The sequence below is a fragment of the Ascaphus truei genome, chromosome 3 (assembly GCF_040206685.1).
Source record: "Ascaphus truei isolate aAscTru1 chromosome 3, aAscTru1.hap1, whole genome shotgun sequence".
NCBI classification, from domain to species: Eukaryota; Metazoa; Chordata; class Amphibia; order Anura; family Ascaphidae; genus Ascaphus; species Ascaphus truei.
This window is the reverse complement of record NC_134485.1, coordinates 380,193,925-380,219,770: the sequence shown is the minus strand read 5'-3', so window position 1 is coordinate 380,219,770 and position 25,846 is coordinate 380,193,925. Positions and strand designations below refer to the sequence as shown.

General features: G+C 43.1%; 1 protein-coding gene across 1 annotated transcript in view; it reads right to left on the bottom strand.

Moving 5' to 3' along the window:
- The window catches only part of RDX (radixin), an 88,342-nt gene that overhangs the window by 32,646 nt on the left and 29,850 nt on the right, over positions 1–25,846 (bottom strand). The window lies entirely within an intron of this gene.

Sequence of the window (25,846 nt, the reverse complement as noted above, 5' to 3'; positions counted from 1 at the left end):
GGGCGAGTGGATTTAACCCCCGGGCAAGTAAATATTGGCCCAAGCAGCACACGTTTGGTACTAGGTGGCGAGTAGATTTTTTTGTGTGGCGAGTAGATTTTTTGGTGATTTGTCAACCACTGTATATACATATATATATATATATATATATATATACATACCCTGCCTTTCACACCCCCCCTCACGGCCTCCGGGCAACGCCGGGTATATCAGCTAGTACATATATATATATACAGCCAACCTCACACTGATGATACCCATCAAGGTTGAAATATGTCTGTGAGTGGGTTAACTGACTTTGCATCTCCCAAGTCCTTGCTTAAAAGCTGTGTTTAAAGCAGCATGCATTGACTAAGGGTTGCTCATGTAATGTGAGCATGAGATAAAAAGTGGCACTGTGTGCTCATTTGCATGTCATTTCCCAGAATCCCTTGCTGCAGTGGAAGTGCTGTTTGCTGGGTGATAATGATGAAAGACAGGGTTGCAGACCTGTCTAAGACATGCAAATGAATATACAGGAATATTTACAGTTGCTATATATATATATATACATACATACACATACATACATACATATATATATATATATATATATATATATATATATATATATATATATATATACACACATACACATATATATATACATACATATATATATATATATATATATATATATATATATATATATATATATATATATATATATATATATATATATATACACATACATACATATATACAGTGGTTGACAAATCACCAAAAAATCTACTCGCCACACAAAAAAATCTACTCGCCACCTAGTACCAAACGTGTGCTGCTTGGGCCAATATTTACTCGCCCGGGGGTTAAATCCACTCGCCCGGGGCAAGCAAATGTATAGGTTTGTCGAACACTGCATATATACATACATATATATATATACATACATACATACATACATATATATATATATGTACAGCTAAATATTGTTGAATCATTTTATTTTATGTAAAGTTTAAACATTGCCATAGTAAACAAATGCTTTGGAGGGTTTTTACACATGTTTATGTAATGCATTTTGATGGTAAGTCCATTTGTCAGTCCTCAAAGCCCCAGGTAAAAGATGTTCTTTGTTTGCCAGCCAATTATGATGCCATCCTTAATCAGAATGGATAAACACAAGGGGCCTGGAGAAACGCACGCACACACACACAATTTGTAGAAAAATAAAAAATAAAACGAAGCAGATACTTTAATAGTGATTACATCTTTCTAAGGAAGTCAATTACATAGATACAGTAAATTGTAAAAAAAGAAAATTATACACACACATACACACACTGCTGTGTAGGACTGCGCCTCTTTAAAAGGTGTAAGCCTCATTAGGGCCAGAGAAATAGTGACAGCAACGCATGTAAAATGCTAGACTTCGGTGACATTTATCAAGATATGTGTAGCCAGGCTCACCCCCGTGGCGGGTGGGGGGAGGCTGCATGGTGGTCGGATGCTGCCGGAGCTCCGTGGCATACCTGGCAAGCGGGGGCGGCCATTTTAGAAGATGTGCATGCGCAGTGTGATGGTCATGCATGCGCAGTGGATGTTTGGATGCGGCGGCCATGTTACGTGGCTCCGCAAGAGCCGCAGGGGACTACAAGTCCCAGGCTCCTCTAGGGCAAGCAGCACATGGGGCTAGAGCAGCCAATAGGGCTCCAGGAGGGGAGAAAAGGATAGAGATACATTTGGCGCGAAACGGAGCGTGCTCAGTTGGGAGCAAGACGGCAAGGGGTGAGGACATGTTCTGGGTGCCAGTAGGCCCCTGAACTAGGCCAGATCTCCCCCACAGGTCCCAGCTAGGCCCAAACCCTCTGTAGCTGCTTGTGCTGTAGGGAAGGCCCCTCAGGTATGGACGGTTCCCCAATATGATACACAGTATTAGTACACCGGTGACTGATGCCACGCGGTGAGCTGCGGCCTGCGGTCTGGGACCAGACCACAGACACCCTAAGAGACATTAAGGGACACACCCCAGCTGGAGCTCCCTCAAGAGGCGGATGCCTTCGGCAAAGAGAGAGTAAGAGGATTCAGCAGACCCGGGTCGTGGGATCCCAGTGCAGTTCTGTGAATCCACCATTTCCAAGTTGGCCTGGTCTGACCGAAGACCAGGAAGGTACCCACGTGCACCAATGACTTACAGAGGGGGTAGTACTACTCCATACACACTTCGAGTGGGCATTGCTCTGTGGACACCGGGTGGTCAGGTGCACCTCAGTACTTTGGGGGATCTCACCGAGGTGTGAACATTGTGTGGGCCATTGTTTTGTGTGTATTGTGTTGGGGTACCGTGTATAGTGTTATTATTCTTAACGTGTTAGTATATATAGTAGTGAGCTACACATAGTCCCCAGGTCCGGTGCTCCAAAAACACAATAAGTATTTAAGCTGGAAAAAGGGCTGTGATTATAACAAGTGTACTCTGTATGTCTTTACCCTGTCTTGTGTTCTTGCTGAAGAGGCTGCCTCCAATAAGACTGTTAATCCGGGAGGTGAGTGAGATAAATAAATAAACCATTATTTGAACCAAATAATAACAGATAACTGTATGGCCATAGAACAACTGGCTCGTGACCGCGTTGATTTGAAAAGAATCAGATATACTTCTGACAGAAGTCAACAATAGCCAGAGATTACAATAGACAACGGATGCCTTTTCATTCTATACCACGTAAGTGGAATAAAGGGAGTGAACAACAACAAAACCAGAAGACTCCTAAGAAGTCTATTCTGAAGACCCGTCACACGGACACATCCAGTTTTGATACAGATTCATCTGATACGATGGACAGACCATCTGTTTCTTTCTCTAAAATTAATCACCATACTAGATACTTCTGATTATGGACCTAAAGATAGAAGACATACTACTGCATCTCGTGACGAACAAGCCAGATCTGCGTTTGATGCCATATATTTCACAGTCAAAAAACGGAAGAGGCCAAGACGCGGAAAGAAAAATAGGCTGGCTAAACGGGTCCAGCAAGAGGAAGAAATACTCCTGAATGCCTCCATAAATAATGTGATTAATAGCTCGGACACTGTTCTAACGTCCCAACAGATCTTGTTGTTAAATAGGGGTTTTAATTTTGCCCCGTATCGGAATTTTGATTTATTTAACTCTGTGATAGATCTTCAGAAATACACCCGTAAGTTAGCTCTTAAAAAGCTTTATTCAAATAAAACCAATGATCAAGAAATCTCTGATGAGACTAATGGAGATGTGGTTAGTACAAATACTACCATTAGTACATTTAAGGACTCCATGTTCTTATTAGACATGGAGACTTTGTATCAAGAAAACAACACAGAAGTGCCCAATAGCGATTCACCTCCCTTCTTTGGTCACATAGATTCGGGTCTAAAGAAGAAATCTCTATTTGTGCCTAGCTTTTTTCAGGGGCCCTTATATCTCTGCTTTTGAGAAACTACTGGAGGGACCTCAGGATTTTGTCCGGTGGGTTTTCATTCTGAAAGATTTACAAGAGCTATTGGAACTTGGCAATACTTTGTTTGTGTTAAGTACCAAAGAGTTTCATTATTTGAATTGTCTACACCCAGTTATACCGGTGTTCCACCATCTCCCAAAGATCCATAAATCACGACAGCCCTCCAGACAGGCCCATCGTGTCGCGTATTGGATCTTTGGGAGATGGTGTTTCCCATTATGTTGACAGGTTTTTACAACCACTTGTACATAGTCAGCCCTCGTATAGCCGTGACACCACAGATCTTCTATTAGCGATGGAAGGAATAGTCTGGAATACCAATTATCGTTGGGTCACCATGAACGTCACATTATTGTACACAATCATTGCACATGATCATGGTCTTTTAGCGGTTCAACACTTTTTACAATTTTCGTCACCATCTATTTCACAGAACACCTTTATCACGGATTGTATTTTGGTTTTACTCACTCATAACTATTTCCTATTTGATTCACAGATTTATCTTCAAATTAAAGGCATTGCTATGGGGACTTCTTTTGCCTCCTTACGCTAATCTTTTTTTGGGGCTATGGGAACTCACTCACATTTATGGTACTACTAATCCTTTCCGTCACCATATTGTTTTCTACAAGCATTATATAGATTACAGGAGGGCCCCTGTCATGCGGCGGGTTCCGTTCTAAGGACCCGCCGCAAAGCGAAAATCGCCGGAAACAGAACCGCCAATTCTCGTTATGTACGCATGCGCAGACCGGCAATGCGCCGTTTTACGCATGCGCAACATTGGCCCAAAAAAATTCTGCGATTGCGTGACCCCGGACCGGCCATTCTGCGCATGCGTGACCCTGGACCGGCCGTTCTGCTCATGCGCAGACATGGTGGCCCCTTCTCGGTACCACCGTATCGGCGGATTGCCAAAAAGCGGGGCTTTGCTGTATTTAATTTTTATATGGGATGGTGATATGGATACACTGAACACTTTTTTTTGACACTTTAAATATTAATGATGTCAACTTAAAACTCACTATGGAAACAGATATACCATATTAGTTTCCTTGATGTGACGTTCTATGTGGATTTGAACAATCTTATACAGGCTGATGGTTAAAAAACAAACAAAAACAAAAAAACACAACACACTACAAATTCATTTCTCCATGCGAGAAGCAGTCATCCCAGATCCCTAGTACGTGGGGATCCCTAAGAGACAATTCCTTCGCTACAGAAGACTCTTGGATGAGGATTCTTTTTTGGAACATTCTAAAGATCTCAGTGCGAGATTCAGGTTGAGAGGTTATGATCAGTTGGATATTCATGCAGCCTTTCAACAGGGCAGTCTTACAGATAGGAAAGATCTCTTGTTCTCCGAAAGAAACACAAGAAACAGGAATTTACCACTCCCTGTAAACAGTGGGACACTTTGAAATTAGATTCAGATCTGAATATGATCACTAAAGATGGTCCAAGGTTCGCCTTTAATAGAGCTAGAATTTTGGCACCCTCTATTTCCCCTAGTCCAGTGTTTCCCAACTCCAGTCCTCAGGGAACCCCAACAGGTCAGGTCTTAAGGATATCCCTGCTCCAGCATAGGAGGGTCAATCAGCGGCTCAGTCATTTTAAGACCTGACCTGTTGGAGTTTCCTGAGGACTGAAGTTGGGAAACACTGCCCTAGTCTATTCAATTCATCACCCTGGGATTACATCCGTGGCATACCCATGGGGTTCAACAGATGTGGTCATTGTGGGTGGTGTCAGTTCGTAAAACCTATTTAAAAGTGAATAGTATACAACCTAAATCTTGTTACAAGATTTCATCTTTCATTAACTGTCAGACAAGTTTTGTTATCTGGGTTATTGTGTGTGGTTGTGATAGAAAATATGTAGGGAGGATGATCAGACCCCTAAAAACCAGAATTGCAGAACATGCTAGATTGATTAAAAAGAAAGATCTGGTACATCCAGTCTCTAAACATTTCTCTGAATGCCATATGGGGGTATTGCCAATTTTCAATTCTTTGGTGTGGACCATGTCATGTTACATAATAGGGGAGGCAACAGCCAGAATTCTCTAAACAAAAGGGAAATGTATTGGATCTTCATTTTGGATACTCTGTATCCTAAAAGGTATAAACGTTGAGTGGGAACTTAAACATTTCTTGCATGACTAATTATCCATCTTTACAAATTTGTTGGCAGGTTTCTGCTCTTCACTAGTTTATTTTAAACTTCTGGATATTAGTCATAAACTCGACATTTGTTGCCTTGGATTAAGGGTCTCACACTTTTTTTCCAACTTTTTTCCATCTTTATATTTTATATTGAATACAATCTACACAAATACACATGTAATATATATTTTTCACTCCATTATGTGTATACAAATGGTTTGGTATATTGAAGTAATCAGTTACTGGCTTTGTTGATATTTTTTGTGTTATTTGTTATCATTATTTGTTTTAGCAGTTATGAGTATATTTTGCATATATTCATTTTTTTCTTTATGTATTTTACTTATTTTGCATATTTTATTTTTCATATTTCATTTGACATTGGTTTTGTAAAATATATTTATTATAAATTTGTTACGTTTGCACGTTTCTTTTGTCATCAACAGTTATGCCTTGCTATATGAGTTCATTACTCTGTTACTATGCCCTTTACAGGTGCTTTTACCTACCAAGTAATTGCTTTGAGAGTCAGCTTGTCTATCAGGGAGGTACTCTATATCAAGACATCACTCATCCTGACAGATCACTCTTTGACAAAGCGCACCGTGCGTGAAACGCGTTAGAGGATATGTCAGGACTCAATCTTTATGTTTTTTAATCAATACATTTTTGAAAGGTTACTTTGGTCCACCATTGCATTTTTTCCGGTTGTGCACCGGTTCTCTCTCTGGATTACACTTCTTAATGTGTTAGTAAACTGTTATAATACACTGTGTGTGTGTGTGTGTGTGTGTGCGTGTGTATTTCTCACTGATGTATTGGTTCCTGTGAGGGGTTATCCTGCCGTGCTAGGATTCCTCCCAGGTGGAGGCGCTGTATCCAGATAGACAAGCTCACCCCAGGCTCCCAGCGGCGGAGGCTTAGACCTTCTGTGAGCCACAGGTAAAGACAGCACGCGTAGTACCCTTAGTTACTGGGAAAGGGGGCTACATACATCTTAGGTCTTGATACCTTTTAATACCCCTTAACTGCCCCTCTGTCAGCTAAAGGGTTAAAGGGCTCATATAAAAGTCTCTTAGAGATGTAAATATAATGAACAGAGCTTCGTAGGGCTCTTATTCCTATGTGGTACATGTACAGGGAGCGACAGCCTACCATTGGCAGATGGCAGGATAGTATAATAATGGTCCTGTGTAAAAATTTATATTTCTCTATTTTCTTTGGGTCAGTGTAATTCTAACTTTATCTTGTAATCATTGCTCTACTTCTTTATCTCATGACAGCAGCATGATACGTTTTTTTTTATTATAACTTTGGTTTTATTAGGTGTTTTGGTGCATACATTATAACACAATCCATTAGCATTTGGAACTTCACCATTTCTTTGTTTCCAAACACTAAACGTGACTCACATGGCAGACTTAACAAACCAACGAACATGACGTCAGGGTAACGTGATGAGGGGGGGGGGGGCGGGAAAGGGGGAGGGTCCAGAACGCGACCTTGATCACTGCTGGGCGGATACAGCTCTTTTCACTTTCCTTTCTGTCGGTATCTTGTTGGTATTAGCGTGTCAGGTCAACGGCCAGTCTATCGGAGTGGCCCTACTTCCTTGAGCTCCCCTATACCTCGGGTTTTCCTAGTCACTGTGTGGTCGAGAATCCATTTGATCAGAGGAGAACGCATTTATGGTTATCATTGCAAAATTATGGTGGCATCCACTCCCGGGATGTCTGTTTGGGCCAACCAGGGCGACCACACTTTTAGAAAATTTGAGCCGAAGTCATTGACCAAACTCGTCAATTGTTCCATCCGGCACACAAACCAAATTCTGTTCCTAATTTTGGGTAAAATTGGCACTTCCAGTTGTTTCCACAATGCTGCGATCTCGCATCTGGTGGCTGTTGCTAAGTGTGCTATCAGTTTATGAGTGGCATTCGATAGCCCCTGGATCAGCCTGACCACCAGGAACAGCCAGGGGTCCAGGGGGATCTCCACTCCGATCAATCTTTGAAGCCAATCTCTAATTTCCGCCCAAATCGGAGCCACCTTCGTGCAAGACCACAGCATATGGCGTAAGTCAGCTCGTTCTCCGCATTGCTTCGGACAAAGCGGGGAGTAACCTCTGACAAATTTGGCTAGTTTTGTTGGGGTGTAATACCACCGCATTAGGACTTTGTATGCGTTCTCCTTTAAAGTGGTACAGATAGAGCTTTTGGCTGCTGCCTGTAGGATCCTGTCCCAGTCCTCGTATGTCGCCCCTAAGTCGGCTTCCCATTGTCTCATATAACTAAGTCGGGGTTCGTCTTTTGTCTCTGGACAGATCACTTCCCTGTACATTCTAGAGGTTAGTCCCCTTGTGTCCGTACCTCTAGAACACAGCTGCTCGAAGTTTGTTCTCCTAGGCCGAATTGGGGTTTTGTTGTAAAATGCCCTGATCTGGAGGTATCTAAAAAATTCTGTATTGGGCATGTTTTTTTCTTCTTTGATATGATCAAAAGTTTTAATATACTGTCTTCCCTCCAGATCATTTAGTCTAATATACCCTGATTGAAACCATTTTGCGAGATGTGAACGAGCAGCATGATACGTTTAAACAAAAAAGGACAAATTCTGGGTCAGCAACTTACCTGTATGTTAAATAGTTTACAAACGGTCTTATTTCCAAAACCATTTGGTTACTATATAACTTTTTATTTCATATAGCGCAATTCTCCAAATGGGACTCAAAGCATTTCACAATTACAATGCAGCGTGCGGTATGCAGCGTGCGGTATGCAGCACGTAGAATTTTTGCAGGCACGAGTCCCTGCCCAGGTGAGCTTACAATCCATTTTATTTGGTGCCTGAGGCACAGGGAGATAAAGTAACTTTCCCAAGGTCACAAGGAGTCGACTACGGGATTGGAATCACACTCCATTGCTTCAAACTCTGTCTTCGTTATAAATCAGTGTCTTTACTCTGAGCAATTCATCCAGCCCTATGGAAACATTATTTATACTTGCCAGCTTATTAAACTGTTCAAAACAAGAGAAACCTTGACAGGAAATCTTTCATCACGATGTTTTATACTTCTAACACTTCAACTATCAGAGCACTCAGAGTTAGAATAAATGAACATGTTAGAAGTATAAAACATCGTGATGAAAGATTTCCTGTAGCACGTCACTTTATTAACTGTACTCAAGGTTCACTTTCCAAATTTTCATTTAGTGCAATTGAACATGTGCACACTAATGTCAGAGGAGGAGACAGAGAAGCTCTCCTGAATTGTAGGGAGATGCATTGGATTTATGCTCTTGAGACATTGGCTCCCAAGGGCATGAACCTAGATTGGGAAATGAAACATTTTTTAAAATAGATTGATCATAATTGTTATCACTGGATAGATGAATATTTCTGGTTTGGGCAAGGATGCATGACTTTGTTTATTATTTTATTCAACCATGCAACTCACGCTATTGAATATAGAAATAGTTGTACATTTATCTTTATCACAAATTAATATTAAATATTAAAGATTAAAAATGTTATATACACATACATATATATTTTCTCAATTTATAGACTTTATTATTTATTCAATATGATTATATCAACTAATTTTGTGAGAATGCATTCCTTGTCCCAGTATGAATTGTTAAATTGTTATATTGTCATGCTCTGAAAATGTTAATATGTTTATGATACTTATACTCTTATCATGCATTTACACTATAGGATCATGTTGGAAATGATTTATCAGTTCTTTGCACCCTTTGATTTTGTTACATTTGGGAGCTGTCAAAAGTAATATTTCTGTTCTCTACTCTGGACTATTTATATGATTAGACTAGTGACAGTATACTATTATTAGTTTTGTTGCCACAATCTATGCATTGATTTTCTATCTATTTGAAGGGGTTGCGATTAGTTACTATCCCTCTTCCCATCCACTAGTTCGTTGTTCTTTATTTATTATTGCTTTTCTCCTATTTATGGTTTTTTCAATTTTTTTTTAATCTTGTATAAACTTTATTTGTTCTTTTGTTAACATCATATATCAGTTCTCGCACTCCTGTTTGTGACCCTCCGCTGGCGCGTGACGCGTTTCCCGCTGGGGGTTGCTCATTGGCTGATGGGTTCCTCCAATAGGATTTGCGCCCTCAGTTTCGCGCCGTTTTTCGGTGCGCTGCTCCGATCGTGGGGGCTGGGGATCGCCTATAATGGTGCGAGTATGATCTAGATGCGGACATACTCTTTGATAAAGGGCGTCAGCCTGAAACGCGTCAGAGCTGTTGTTACATTCCCTATATGCCACATCATTAAAATCTAACTTTTTAATTCTTCACTAGTGTCAGCCCCTGCAATTTTTCACAGCAGTGCTCCGTCCTCTTCTCTGGATGCTCGTATTTAGCCCTACACAAATCCTCTAACTGTAGAAGATTACGGGTGTGATTGGCGGCATTCACCTCAGCGTTCACGGAAGAATAACGAGTGAATGCCGCGTGAAATACAGCAGAGTTAACGAAAACGGCTCAGTGAAATGTTCGAATAACGGCCGCTGCATCTGCACATATAAAGCAAAGCGCTGTGTAAAGACGATATATTGTTTCATTTACACGTTGTACCTCTCTTTTTCACTTAAGTATCCAGGCAGAGAAGTAGTATACTGTAGGTTAAAGAGGCACCTGGTCATATGCAAAATATTGTATGAAGGACTAGAAAACAGAGAAAATTACAATGATGGAATTAACAATTGCATACAGTACAGGTTTAAAAGTTTGTCATCGATCTGAGGACTCATTTTGTGAATGTTTGGGGAATTTTTAGAATATCGGGTAACGTATTTCAGAAGTGTGGGTTCCAGTAGATGGATTAACACAAAAATTATTATGCCGCCTTGAGAGAATTATTATAATACGCACCTCTTCATTGTAATTAAGCGTGGCACTGTCTGCTTAAGCCCTACAATTATTAAAAAGTATGCCTTATCACTTCTGTTTGAGCTGCTCTTTTTCAGTTTACAAAGACAGGCTTAGAATATCATATAGGAATTTCTTACTTAATAGACGTTATCTGAAAAGCTTCAAGACAGCCAGATGAATTGATCAAAAAGGTGAAATGCACTGCAAAAAACTTGTTTAAATGAACGGATTACATTGAATTTCCTTACAGATTATAAACAAATCTATTGCAATTACAAGAACCTAGCATATTAACACACTTCTTTTGCATTTATTTTGAATAAAGCTTGATCAGGAACATTTTTCAAATGTTGCCACTGTATACTACGAAGTATGAAGCATACGAATGCTAAGAAATTGAACTGCCCTCTGGTTCTTCTTGGATATTGATTTGCTTTATTTATTCACGCTATTCTTCACCGTACAATCTTTCCAGGATTCATTATGAGATCAGGAAAGAAATCACGTGTGCACAAGTGAAATTCACAGTTTGCATCTTTAAGACTCTTATGCAAAAGGAGCGTGTTTCAGGTAACCAAATGTAGTCAACTAATTGTCTGATGTCCTTGGCAGGATTGTATCGTAAATATTGTATGAAGTGTTGCTTAAGAGTAGCCGTGCTCCAGCCAATGAAATAAACTCATTGCTTGTTCTAGCAACATAATCGTATGTGCTATGAAGGCGTAATTCATACGGTGTCTACTTCTGGCTTTCTCCACCCACAGATTGTTGGAGTGACATAAAATGCCTAGATTTTTCTATTAAAATCCTAGTAGCAGATGCGCTTACTTCACCTCTAAAGATAGTAAATATAGTCCATTCCCCAATAAAATCCAAAACAATCCACAGGGGTAGCCACAAATATTAAAACGTAGGCACCCGCCGTAATTTTCAGGAGCAGCGATTTGTAACGAGTGGAGTTAGGGAGGTAATTAGCTTGTGACAGCACTCCACTCCCTTCTGCAGCTTTGAGTGGCACAAACACACACAAAAACTCCTCCCCCCCCCCCCCCGTTAGCAGCACGGGTATAGTCCTAGAGCGCTTCACCTCACTCTCCCCCTCCCCCATGCCAGAGTAAGCAGCGCAGTGTAAGGCCCGTAATATAGTTGGCGCGCTTGCTGCGCCGTGCGTGCGGCACTTATAATTGGCTGTGGTTAGCCAGCCATTCTATGCTAGGGATGCGCGCGCGCGCACGGCAGTGAGCATGGAGCCGGACGATCGGGGGAAGACTCAGAAAAGTATGTATTTGCGCCGCTACCGCTCAGTCTGCAGTGTATGTGTGTATGTGTGTATGTGTGTATGTGTGTATGTGTGTATGTGTGTATGTGTGTATGTGTGTATGTGTGTATGTGGCGCCAGGGATTATTCCACCCCTGACTTAATGGGTGCACATTCTACCACATAGTCCCAGGCACCACCACAGCAGCCTAGAAGACTAAGAATTAAAAAAAATAATGGGGAGAAAAAAGGGCGTTAAGCAAAAAACAATTACATTATACAGGTTTTCATATTGGCCCTGACTGACTGGGAAGTTGAAAACTGATACGATGCAATCTTTATTTTTGTATTGCGCTTTATTTTGCTTACAATTTTGTCTTCACTGTCCATTGTGTGCTACGTCACTTTGGCTCTATGGTAACAGTACCTTGAGACAGAAAGGGTTATTTCACACTTATTTTTAATATACATTTTAGGAAACTTTACTGCACAAAGAGCTTATTGTAGTGTTCCAGAGGTGGACATAGGTCCTGTTTGGGCATGATGCCCATGTAATAATGGCTTGGCACTGAAGCTCAGAACCAAGCTGAATTTAGAACTAAAATAACTTGGCAAATGTCGGCTTGTTTTTTTCTAATCCGAATGCTGGTGTACAAATGCTCTGCTGACAGCTATGGCTAATACACCTTTGCAAACTGTATGCTTCCTGTGATCAATAAAATCAAACTCTGGGATTCAAGACAGATGCATCTCAGCGTCGTTCCATATGTAATGTATCTTAACTACTCTCAAGAGTCCTCATATGTTGTTTAGAAGTGATATACCCTAACCATTTATAATAGCAAAATATACTACCACCACAGAACAGTAGTGGGAAAAACTAAAATATTCGTACCATAACTGGAATATGAAGGTTTGACCCAATACAGGTAAAACAATAGTATTCTGACATAGTCTCAATCTGTTTTAATAAACCTTTATGATGCCAGAAGCCTGACAATACCCGAGCACCCCTGGACATCTGAGATCGCAATCACGAGATTGCTTCGGTAATGATCACATGGGCTCAACCATCCCGTCCCCTAGAGATGTGAATGGAAGTGCAGAAGGCGCTTTCATCGCTCCGTTTATGGCAAAAGGTCCCTGGCATGCCGGCACCAGCACCGTATCAACAGCAAAAATAATTAAGTCAGTCTGATTAAAAGAGAGAGTGGCCAAAACATAAGAGACTCTTCGCGGGGCTCGGGTTGCTATGGGAGTAGAATAATTGAAATGCTTTGCCGGGGTGTTGATTGAAAACAATAAAATAATTCCTTAATTTTCCCTTTATGCCAAAGCATTAACAAAGAATGAGGAATGAGGGGATGAGAGCACTTAGCGTGCAGCAGGACAAGAAAAGAAAAGAAAAAAAGACTGATCTAAAACAACTCTCAATTTATATTGTTTACAAGGATTTACAAGACAACTTTTACATTTATTTATTCGTCGGCTTTACTAAACACTGTCACTAGTTTGCTTTGTCCAATGTGACTCCCCAATGTGACTCCCATTACGTGCGTTTCCTGCATTCTTTTCATATTGAATTGGAACAGAAGAATAAACAGAACAATCAAAACACAATGTTCTTTGAACCATATGTCAACATATTATTGGTCCTGTACTTAATACAGATATGCAAACTTGCAGGTAGTACATGTGTATGTATATAATATCTGTGGACTGGCAATGCAGGCCAGACTCTAGCCAAACTACCTGCCAGGTAAAATAAGAAATAACCATTTTCTTGAAGAGCAGAGTCTACTGTAGGATATTTATCAATAAATGCCAGAGTTTCATGGGATACAGATATGTTGTTTAGCACATATTAAAACATCAGCTTTAAATCAATTGTCAGGGTACTGATCCCTGGATAACATTTTCAAGTCAATGCTGTAAGGCAGCGTTTCCCAACTCCAGTTTTGAGGACCGGTCTTAAGGATATCCCTGCTCCAGCACAGGTGGCTCAGTCAAAATGACTGAGCCGCTGATTGACCTACCTGTGCTGAAGCAGGGATATCCTTAAGACCTGTTGGGGTTCCCTGAGGACTGGAGTTGGGAAACACTTCTGTATGGTGACTTGCAGCTCCGGAAGGTGCGTTATTGCAGAAGAATGCTTAATAAATATGGGTCCAAGTCTATTTAATTGGGAGGTGCCATTGCTCAGATAGATATATTTGAACCGTGTCACATATTGCATTACAAATGGCGAGCTGAAAATAGATCTTTTTGCATTCTAATTTTGTTGATATACTCATGTGGCAAACAATTAACATCAAGTCCAAATCATTTTCTTATTACTGGAGGAGACAAGAGAGCACTGGGAACTAAAACAATTCATACTGGACCTTGAAGCAAACCAACAGAAATAGACCCGTGCATGAAAAAGAATGGTCAGTTTCTGAAGTACTGTAACAAACAACACAAGTGTATAAGCAGAAGTTCCCGGAGAACCACAAACGAGGAGAAGAAGCCGAGTCCCACTGGAAGGAAGTTCCTGTTTTGTCATTTAGGCACCAAGGACAAAATGAAGACAAGAGGGAAAAAAAGCATGCATTATATACTGAAGTCACAAATACCTACATCCGCTGTAATGTCCTTCGTATATTATGACGTGAACGTCCTATGAGGTGTGAACCTCACTTAACTTAATTAGAACCATCTGTTAACTCCGTGAACAAGAATCTCCCCATCCATGAATATGTGTGTTGATTTCTGGTATGTTCGGGTTAGAATGCTTCATCCTTAATTGTGTTGTCAGCTAATAGTCCAGGCGGTAATAGGCAGATTTTTTGGGTGGAAGTGATGCGACTGTTTAGATGAACAAGTTTCATAGAAGTCCTGGGACGCATAGCATCTAAAGAGTTCACATCTTAAAGTGAGAATCTTCAAGTGAATACATGTAGTTAGACAGTAGTGTGACTAGGTCTGGATCCTTCATTAACTTCATCTACACAACTCATTAACCCCCACCCCCACTTATTTACCACAGGCTCTCCCTGCGCACACCTTCCTCTCCAATTCTCTCTGCAACCCCTTAACACATCCTGGCACTGCCAAAGGCGGCATACTTTTGGCAGTAGCCAAAAAGGCACACCATTTGTTTGTGAACTGCACATCAAATGTAAACACCCCAGCTTCATGCCAAGTCATGACCTCAACCATCTTCATGCTTTATACCACCGTTACTCTGCTATCCCCATTTGCCTCCACCCCTCGCTCCCACACTTTCACCCATAAACCTCCCCTCCTATATTTCCCATTCTCTACTGTCATCTCCCTCATGCTGCAGCCATCACCTCCAGCTGCTTCTCAAATCACACCCCCATTACCCCTAAAAAAAATAGCAACTCCCTGTCCTACTCCGTCTTTCTTTCCTTATGATTACTGCTACTCTGTGGCAACATGTCCCCCAATCCCGGCCCTATCCACATACCAATTCTTTCATGTCGCACACCCTACCCCAAAGTCTCCTTCTCACCACGCACTACTAACCACTCCTACCTCATCCCCATTACACCTCTCCGTTCCTCTTTCCTGTGCCCTATGGAACGCACAATCTGTCTGCAATACACTTACTGCAGTACATGACTTATTAATTTCGAACTCCCTCAATCTCCTAGCCATTATAGAAACCTAGCTCACCCCCTCAGACACCACCACTCGTTCTGCACTCTCCTATGGTGGTCTCTCCCTCCGCCACACCCCCAGACCAGGGAATATACACGGTGGAGGAATTGACCTACTACTTTCCCCACACTGCACATCTCATGTCATACCCCCCCCCTTCCCTCCCTCTCATCCTTTGAAGTCTGTGCTATCTGTCTCTCCCCCCCCCCCCTCATTTCCCTCTATGTTGCTGTCATCTAATGGCCCCCTGGACCTACGTCTCAATTTCTTGACAACTGTGTCACCTGGCTTCATCACTTCTGACACACCTACTGTCATCCTGGGAGACTAACATATCTATTGACAATCCTAACGCCACTCCAGTAGCCCATCTCATCTCTAACCTACTCCTATGGTCTCTCCCAGTGGACAACCTCTCCTACTCACTGCAATGGAAACTCCCTTTAACTGTTTTTCTCCACCATCTCTTTGATCATCCTAACCTTTAGTCTCATTCTACCCTCTGCACCCTCCCCAACACCTACTTACACACCCACAAGTATATGCTCTAGACCCCCTCCACTTTTCAACATCTTTACAACCTTTCTCTCTGCCATCTGTAACTTTCCCTGCCCACAAACGGCAACACCTCTATAAAACATCACACTCATCAGCCCTAGACCAGACAGCTTCTACCACCACACATCACACCCTACAACTTAAATCACAACCGTGACACACAAGCTCCACCTGCTTCTTTCAAAATTGCTCACGCACAGCAGACCGTCACTGGAGGAAATAACGCCCTACAGCAGATTTCCTCCACTCCTGCGATAGGTTTCTATAGTTGGTAAAGTGCAAACCAATATCCAAATGGAAAGCGGGGTCAAAATGAACTCTGCATCAAATATCCCTCCCTCTTGTCTTTTGTGACTTTCTCAAAGAAAGAAAATGCAGAACATAATGTGCAATATATTCAAAATTAGAAACGCGACAATCCCACTCACATTTTACAAGAACAATACGGGCATGTAGTGCGAGTGCACAGCAGGGTCGGAGTGGCAGCTGATATCGGCTGCGTTTCCCAGGTCTAGAGGTACAGATCACAATTCACCTCCAGAGTCTGACGTCACCTATGGCAGATGTTGCATCCTGCCCTCAGCTCTGACACTTCCATCTCTACGAGCACTACAATGCATACAACTTATATTATGGCTCAGACTGATATTCTCCTGACACCATAATGTTTATGGAAAACTGCTGCAGCGTCAAGGTGAGTATAGAATGTAACCTTTGAACCTACATGTAATAGTAATAATCCTGGGATTCAATAGTTCGCTGTATATTAGTCATGCAGTAGTAAGGTCATATATATTTACTGGAAAGGATTGTTCAGCAAATACAAATGAGTTGGCCACCTGGCTCTGAAGATACTAAACTGTGGGTTAAATAAAATGCAAAATAAAGGGCTAAATGCATCAGAGCGACAAGTGTCCCAACAGGGAAATAAACAGCTCTCTGACTATTCAGAATAACCATTGTTTGACCCACAGCATGTGTGGGAAAGGGCTAAATTGAGGCTGTGAGTAGTATGGAACAGCGGCACAGGGGAATGATATTCTTCTCCTGACCACACTAAGCAGTGATACTGATGCCGCCTGACAAGAACTTATTTAGTGAGTTGGTCCCTGTACCAGAAAAGGGCTTCATATGAGCTGTAAGAGTGTAAAGTCATGTAAACGAAGCCCAAGCTTTGCAGAAACTACAGACTACACAGAGCCGTGCCTTCCTTTTATCAGAGTACAGATTCTAAAATAAATGATGAAAACACAAAGCCCTCATTGAGTGCTTGAGGGGAAAGAGTTTCTCAGGAGCAGGGCCCTCACTACATCTGTATCTGTTTGCGCCTGTCTGTCCGATCATTTAGTTTATGTAATTGATGTCACACTGTACCCCCACTGTACAGCACTGCAGAATATGTTGACGCTTTACAAAAAGGATAATAATAATGACGATGGGTTTGAGGCTTAAATACAGTGGCGAGAAAAAGTTTGTGAACCCCAATGATAATTATGGAAATTCTATAGTTTTTCCATGATAACTTTCTTGAATAAAAAACAGACTTTTCTTAAATATCCAATAGAGGTTGTTAACCAATCTCATGTCTTTTGAAACAAAATGATGTATAATTAGAAAAACAATGCGTAATTAAGAGTCAGGGTATGTGCAAAAGTGAAACCCTGGTTTTATCAGCTAAATTAAAGGGAATAATTAGAATCAGGCATTTAAATAATTAGCTATATCTTCCGGGATGAGTTTGGGAGGCCCCACCCTATATAAAGATTAAAAACATTGTGAGTTTGGTCTTCACCATACAGGTGTGTGGAACGTCATGCCACCGTCAAAAGAAATCTCTGAGGACCTCAGAAAAGCAGTTATTGGTGCTCATCAGTCTAGAAAGGGTTGCACATATATTTGTAAGAATTTGTGGCTCCACCAATCCACTGCCAAACAGATAGTCTACAAATGGAGAAACCCAGTGTCACTCTACCCAGGAGGGGACGTCCTACCAAGATCTCGCCAAGAACAAACCGGAAATCATTCAGGAAGTCACAAAGAACCCCATAGTAATATGCAAGAAGACTCTCGTCTTGGCTAATGTGAGTGTTCATGACTCAACTATCAGAAAGACTGAACAAGAATGTGGTGCTCATGGAAGGATAGCCAGGAGCACAGCACTGCTCTCTAAAAAGAACATTGCGGCACGTATGAAGTTCGCCAAAGAGCACACAGATGATCCACAAGAACTTTTTGTCTCAATGAGAAACGTTATATTTGGCGAAAACCAAACACTGGGTTCGAACAGAAGAACCTCTTCCCAACCGTCAAGCATGGTGGTGGAAGTGTGATGATTTGGGGCCGCTTTACTATCTCAGGACCTTGACGGCTTTCTATCGACATCCACAAATTCTGCATTATCAGAAGATTCTAGAAGAAAATGTCAGGCCATCCGTCCGTGAGCTGAAGCCAAAGTGGGTCATGCAGCACGAGAATGGTTACAGGACATGCTTAGTTGAAGTCATTGCTACTCAAGGGGGTGTCACCAGCTACTGAATTTAAAGGTTCACGTGCAGTTTCACACATGGATATTGAATGTTTAATAATTTGTGGAAAAATAAATGTTGAAAAAGTATCATGTTTTTGTGTCATTTGGTTGTTCAGGTTATCTTTATCTATTACTAGCTGAGAGACCCGGCATTGCCCGGGACTCAAACTGTCCGTCCCCCCCCACACACACTGTCCCCCCCCCCCCACACACACTGTCCCCCCTCCCCCACACACTGCCCCCCCCCTCCCCCACACACTGCCCCCCCCCCTCACACACACACTGTCCCCCCTCCCCCACACACTGTCCCCCTCCACCACACACTGTCCCCCTCCACCACACACACACACACACACACACTGTCCCCCCCTCCCCCACACACAAACACTGTCCCCCCTCCCCACACACACACTGTCCCCCCTCCCCCACACACACACTGTTCCCCCCCCACACACACACTGTTCCCCCCTCCCCCACACACACACACTGTCCCTCCCCCCCACACACAGTGTCCCTCCCCCCACACACACACACAGTGTCCCACACACACTGTCCCCCCCTCTCCCCCCCACACACTGTCCCCCCCACACACACACACTGTTCCCCCCCTCACACACACACACTGTCCCCCCTCCCCCACACACTGTCCCCCCCCTCACACATACACACACACACTGTCCCCCCCTCCCCCACACACTGTCCCCCCCTCCCCCACACACACTGTCCCCCCCTCCCCCACACACACTGCCCCCCCCTCCCCCACACACACACTGTCCCCCCTCCCCCACACACACACTGTCCCCCCTCCCCCACACACACACTGTCCCCCCCTCCCCCACACACTGTCCCTTCCCCCCACACACGGTGTCCCACACACACTGTCCCCCCCTCTCCCCACGCACACACAAAGCCCCCTCACCTCTGCCAGGACTCACTGCACCGCTCCTCTCTCCCGCGCTACGGGAGGAAGTGTTTTGTGGTTGAGGGGCAGGGGAGGGTGTTTGCGGGCTACGGGAGTGTTTTGTGGTTGAGGGGCAGGGGAGGGTGTTTGCGGGCTACGGGAGTGTTTTGTGGTTGAGGGGCAGGGGAGGGTGTTTGCTGGGTACGGGAGCGAGTGTTTTGTGGTTGAGAGCCAGGGGAGGGTGTTTGCGGGCTACGGAAGGGAGTGTTTTCTGTTTGAGAGGCAGGGGAGGGTGTTTGCGGGCTACGGGAGGGAGTGTTTTGTGGTTGAGAGCCAGGGGAGGGTGTTTGCGGGCTACGGGAGTGTTTTGTGGATGGCGTCAGGAGCTACATGAGAGCTTTGGTGGTCCGGTGAAGCACTGATGTGTGAGGAGGCTGCAGGTGAGGTGTGTTGGTGGCGGAGGGTGTTGTTTGCGTTGGACGGGAGGTGTTGGTGATTGTGTGTGCCACGTGCGTGTTTTTGTGAGTTGCGGGTCGGGTTGTGGGCCACGGGAGTGTTTGTTGTGTGTTGTGGTGCATGGGAGTGTTTTGTGGTGACGGGAGTGTTTTATGTGGTGTGCGTGCTACGGGAGTGTTTTGTGGTCACGGGACAGTTTTGTGTGGGGTGTCGTCCGGACCTAGAGGAGGGCTTTGGTTGTCCGGTGAAGCAGTGATGTGTGAGGAGGCTGCATGTGAGGTGTGTTGGGGCGAGGGGTTATTGCGTCCCACGGGAGGTGTTGGTGATTATGCAGCCTACGTGCGGCTTTGGGGGAGGTGCTGGTCAGGTTGTGTGGCGGGGGAGTGTTTTGTGGTTGTTGGCTGGGCCAGGGGAGGGTGTTTGCGGCCTAAAGGAGTGTTTAGTGGTTGCGGTGTGGCACAGGGGAGGGTGTTTGCGGGCTAAGGGAGTGTTTTGTGGTTGCGGTCTGGCACAGGGGAGTGTGTTTGCGGGCTACACTCCACGATAGTGGTTGTGGTGTGTGGGGGGGGGAGTGTGTTGAGTGATAGTGTAGGAGATGTGTGCAGGTGATCGTGCGCTTTAGGTAAAACAATATATATATATAGAGAAGAGTCTGTATCTGATTCCTTATTTTGGTGGTAGCATCCGGTGAGGGTTTAGTGCGTTGAGAGGTGAGAGCTGTGAAGCGTCGTCTCCCAGAGCAGTGAGAGTTAGGTGCTGTGAAGCGTGCGTTCCCAAAGCTCAGTGAGGGCTGGGAGAGTGGGGCAGTGGTGAGGTGTGCGGGGGCGGGCCAAGGGAGCCTGAAGCAGTGGTGTGAGTGTGTGAGGCCAATGAGCGGTGTGCGGGGGCGGGCCAAGGGGGCCTGAAGCAGTGGTGTGAGTGTGTGTGGCCAATGAGAGCTGTGCGGGGGCGGGCGGGCCAAGGGACAAATGAGATTGCCGCTAGGGACAGGGAACACACCAGGGAAACATACATACATACAATGCTTTCAGAAATATATAGTAAGATACAAAAACGCTAGATGGCGCTCTACTAGCCCAAAACAGTGATATCAGTTATATCAATAATAATTAAACATTCAATATATGTGGAAAAACAGTGAATCATATAAAAATATATTAATAAATAAACGTGTGAAAAAAATCACTGAATAATATAAAATAAAATAGATAAATAGTAGTGATAAAGGCAAAACCCCTTATCACTCAACCCTGTAGAACAGACTGTTTCAAAAGTCTGGAAGAAGCACTGCTAGTTCGAAGTCCAGGGGAGCGTCGCCAAATGCCCAAAAAAGAAGAAATGTGGATAGTGTAATACAGTATAAACCGTGAATTAAAAATAAAATAAGGCTTCCAATTTCCTACTCACAAGTGAAGTAGAAAAAGGAGCATGTGTGCCAGTCTTTGACTATAAATCGTCTCAGTCTGGTTTGTAGGGTATATGCGGTCAGCAATCTCAGACAAAAGAGAAAACAACCATAGTGCAGATCAAACAACAAATTTATCAATGAAGAGCTCACAAATGGAGGCTTACATGGGTCCAGAAAGTTAAAGCAGTGAACAGCTGGGCGCCTTGGTGTGCCGCGACTTTCACCACCTCGGTTCACTCTGCTGCAGCTCTCGCATGCGTCTGGTCCTGTGGCGTCACTTCCGGATTGTGTCGTCACGGCTACCCGGAACGGAGGACACCAACAGGGATCCCTCTGCTTCTCTCTCTCCTCCAAGATGGCTAACGAGCCCAACTCAACGCGTTTCGACATGATGACGTTTTCCTCAGGAGTAAACGACACACCGAGGTGCTCAGCTGTTCACTGCTTTAACTTTCTGGACCCATGTAAGCCTCCATTTGTGAGCTCTTCATTGATAAATTTGTTGTTTGATCTGCACTATGGTTGTTTTCTCTTTTGTCTGAGATTGCTGACAGCATATACCCTACCATCCAGACTGGGACGATTTATAGTCAAAGACTGGCACACATGCTCCTTTTTCTACTTCACTTGTGAGTAGGAAATTGGAAGCCTTATTTTATTTTTAATTCACAGTTTATACTGTATTACACTATCCCCATTTGTTCTTTTTTGGGCATTCGGCGACGCTCCCCTGGACTTCGAACTAGGAGTGTATCTTTATCTATTATTAGAATGAAGATTAAGTTCTAATAACATTTTAGGTTTGAAATATGTGATAATCCTAAGGGGTTTACAAATTCTCTCGCCACTGTAACGTACATAACGGAATCAAAGGACTTCAAAGTATCCCATTTGATTAAAAACGTTATGGGAAAAACAACACACCCCGGGAACCAATAAAAAAAGCTAAATCTGGTCTTATTGGTATCCTCAGAGAAATGCTAAAATAATTAGGAATAGTTTTGCTTAATATTTTGATGAACTTTCAATAACTTGGCAGAAGCAGGTCAACATACAGTAGCACATTTTCCTTAATCTGCTCCTGTGCAGAAAACAGTAACTTTACCAAATAAAAATACAGAAATAATGTTTGCACAGAATCGAGTAAAGGGAACAAAAATAAAAATGTCTGTTACAATCACAGATCCTAAGGAAGAATATATGAAGTCACCAGGATGCATCAGCAGTTTTGAAGTGAATGGAATTAGTGTTAGCAAAATGCTTGTGTGGCTTAGAAAATCAGACCATAAAGCTACATTTCGTGTAACTGATAATCTCAAAAATGTGGCATTTGTGTCTCGATCCATACTTGTACCAAACACCAAGCAAGATGTTCTCCCTCAAGGAAAGGAGGAGGCATCAACGTCATTGAGATATTGTTTAAAAGAATTAAGAGTACTTACAATGTTGCCATTCAAATGAGAGGATTACATTTGCAATGCATACTTTCTTTTCATTGCTTTACTATACAGAGGGGGATAAAGAACCCTCGCTTTTAAAAGCTGCAGACTAAGCAATATCCTACTGTACGTGTTGTTTTGTTTTTTTTTTAAATAAATCCGTTCTGTACTATGAGAAAATACTTGTAGCATTTTTATTTAACAACTCTAAAATGTAATTTTTAATATAGCAACCATTTGCAAAGTCACATCCCCTTCCTCTTCTGCAACAGACTCTGGCACATCCCTTTTTGAGCCCTGTCCTCTCTTGCAGTGTACCAAGTGTATCTAGTGACTGCCTGGTCACATGATCTTCACCACAGAACTTTGCATCTTTGGTCCTCACCTGCTGCACTGACAGCCATTTAATGAACCCGAGCCGAATCTTCGTTGATCGGTCGGCAACTTTGCTAATTACTTATCATTGCGTGGATTGTATTGATGCACATATTAAAAGAATAAAAAATAAAAAAATTTAAAAAGGCAGCTTGTACTGCTGCAGTTCAGTCAATATCCTGCATGTGTGTTTTTTTTAATAAATCAGTTCTGTAGTAAGAAAAAATACTTTTAGCATTTTCTGTTTTTAAAAAAACAACTTTGAAAGACCAATTTTCTTGTATTCTATTTTAACAGCCATTTGCTAAGGCACTGCCCCTTCAGATCCTGTCACAAGCTCTGGCACACCCCTTTGTCAGCCCTGCCCTCCCTCTAGCACATGTCAGTGCAGGAGTGCTCATGAATATTCATGAGCTTCCACTGAGAGACAGAAGCAAATAAAAAAAAATGCCAGCTCTAATTATGTCACCAAATTTCGCCTATCAATACATGGAGAACGAATTGACCTGCAGCTATACAGTTCTTTAGGTAATTAGAGATTGCACACATAAAACTATTGAAGTAAAAAAAAAAATAAAAAAAAAAAAAAAAGACTGCACTGCAGCTTTAAGCCCCAGAAAACAATTGGAGGGCTTCTCACAACTACCTCCTCCTCTTGTCTACACTTCTACACACTACTTGGTCAATATACCAGAAATGAAAGGTCTGAATTCCCGCATTTTAAATAGGTATTGAAAACGTGCAAATTTGGCCCAAGAGCTGCCTCATTAGCGAGGCGTGATTTACTGTTACTATTGCTGGCAATTGTATGCTTCAAGTGGTTGACCATGTCAGCAGGAAACAAATCAACAGAATTACTTCCTGAGATCGTTTTCTTATCTTCAAAGAGGAAACATACAAGTGGCGTTAAAAAAAATAAAATAAAAAAAATGTATTTGTGTCGGTCTGGGGCAAGGCACATGTATTGAGTGTCGGCTCAGGAGGCTACATGTATGTTTAATGTAGTAATCCCTCCTTAATTTCCATTCCTTGCAGGCAACAATGAATACAGTTAATGAATGAGACAGTGCCCTATTCCAGCGGTGCGCAATCTGTGGGGCGCGACCCCCAGGGGGGGCGCGAGACTGCCGACGGGGGGCGCGGGGTTTACAGAGGCCCCGCGCGCTTCCCGAAGGCACTTAAATTAAGTGCCGGGGGAGCTGCAGGGCCTCTGTAAACCATACTTACCCGTGGCTCCGGCGGCTTCCTCCCGGCGTCGCCATGGCAACGTGGCGTCAAAATTACGCTGCGAGGTCATGTGACGTCACGTTGCTATGGCAACGTGACGTCATTACGCCGGTGCGAGGGTAAGTTGGGGTTGGGGGGGGCGCGGGAGTGAGGGGACAGCCGGCAGGGGGGCGCAAGGAAAAAAGTTTGCGCCCCCCTGCCCTATTCAATATGATGTGAAGCCGTCTCCCAGTGCTGGAGAAGAACTCAGCTGAATTCAAGTGAATGGGACAAAAATATTTTTTTTCAGAACAGGGAAGCATTATCCTCCATATTGAATAAGTCAGTGGTTTTCAACCTTTTTGTCTTAAGGAACCCTATAATTATATTGTGAAATTCTGTAGAACCCCATCTCTCTCTAATAGAGCGTCTGAGATCAGATGAATTGTAAGGAACTCCAACCCTCTCTAATAGTGTGTCTGACATCAGATGCATTGTAAGTTCTTCTGTATTTGGTACATTATTCAAATGACCTGAACATTGCAGGGAACTCTATAGGGATGCACCCAAGGTTTTCTAGGAACCCCGGTTGAAAAACACTGGAAATTAGTGCTATAATTAGACATCATTGCAAAATGTTTCCACAATTTTGCGACCTCACCGTGTCAGCAGTATTGATTGGCTCCACAAAGGACACTTTTCAACTTCATAAAAAAATCACGGAAGAACAAAGGGCCTGGGATGTTGGATGCTTCACAAATTTTGTTTGTGGCAAGGTACACAGATCTACTTATCCTCATAGGAGTCATAGCACCTGGATCTCTAGTATAGCCACTGTATGCTACCCAACGGACATTTCCAGAGTGCCTATTTTCTGTAGTCAAAGTGAGTGGGGACAGCATGTCAGCTTGAGAAACTGTAAACAGATCTTCACTCCCCACTAAGTACGGAGGTAAAGTCCCCAGGAGGGTTTGAGAACTGGGTCACCAAAAAGGAGTTATTAGTTTTAAATGAGAGTGGTGGCAATGCTGGTTTAATGTGTTTTTTTTTTTTTTTTTTAATTAGGTACATTAGGGGACAAAGTCCATGATGCAGTCTGGTTATGTTATAAGAGTTATTATAATGTTAGAAATAATGTTTCTGCAGTGGAAGTAACAATGGTATATCCTTCACACCAGTGGTCCCCAATACGGTGACCGCGGGCACCATGGCGCCTACCATGCCTTTTGTGGATGCTCCCGACAGCTGCAGCGTGCAAGAAGTTGGGTCCGCCCGGAAGTTCGGCCCTACTTCCGCATCCGCGAGCTGTACCGTCGCAGAACTGGAGGCCTCCCCCAATGGCAAGTGTATTTTGTGCGTGCGCGTGTATGTTACTTGGTTGGTGCCCGCCACTCTCTCCTGAAGTCTCAAGTTTGCCCTTGGGGACCCTTGCGCCACATCATCAACTACACTACATAGGGACAACCGACCAAGTTAATTTCCCCTACCAAAT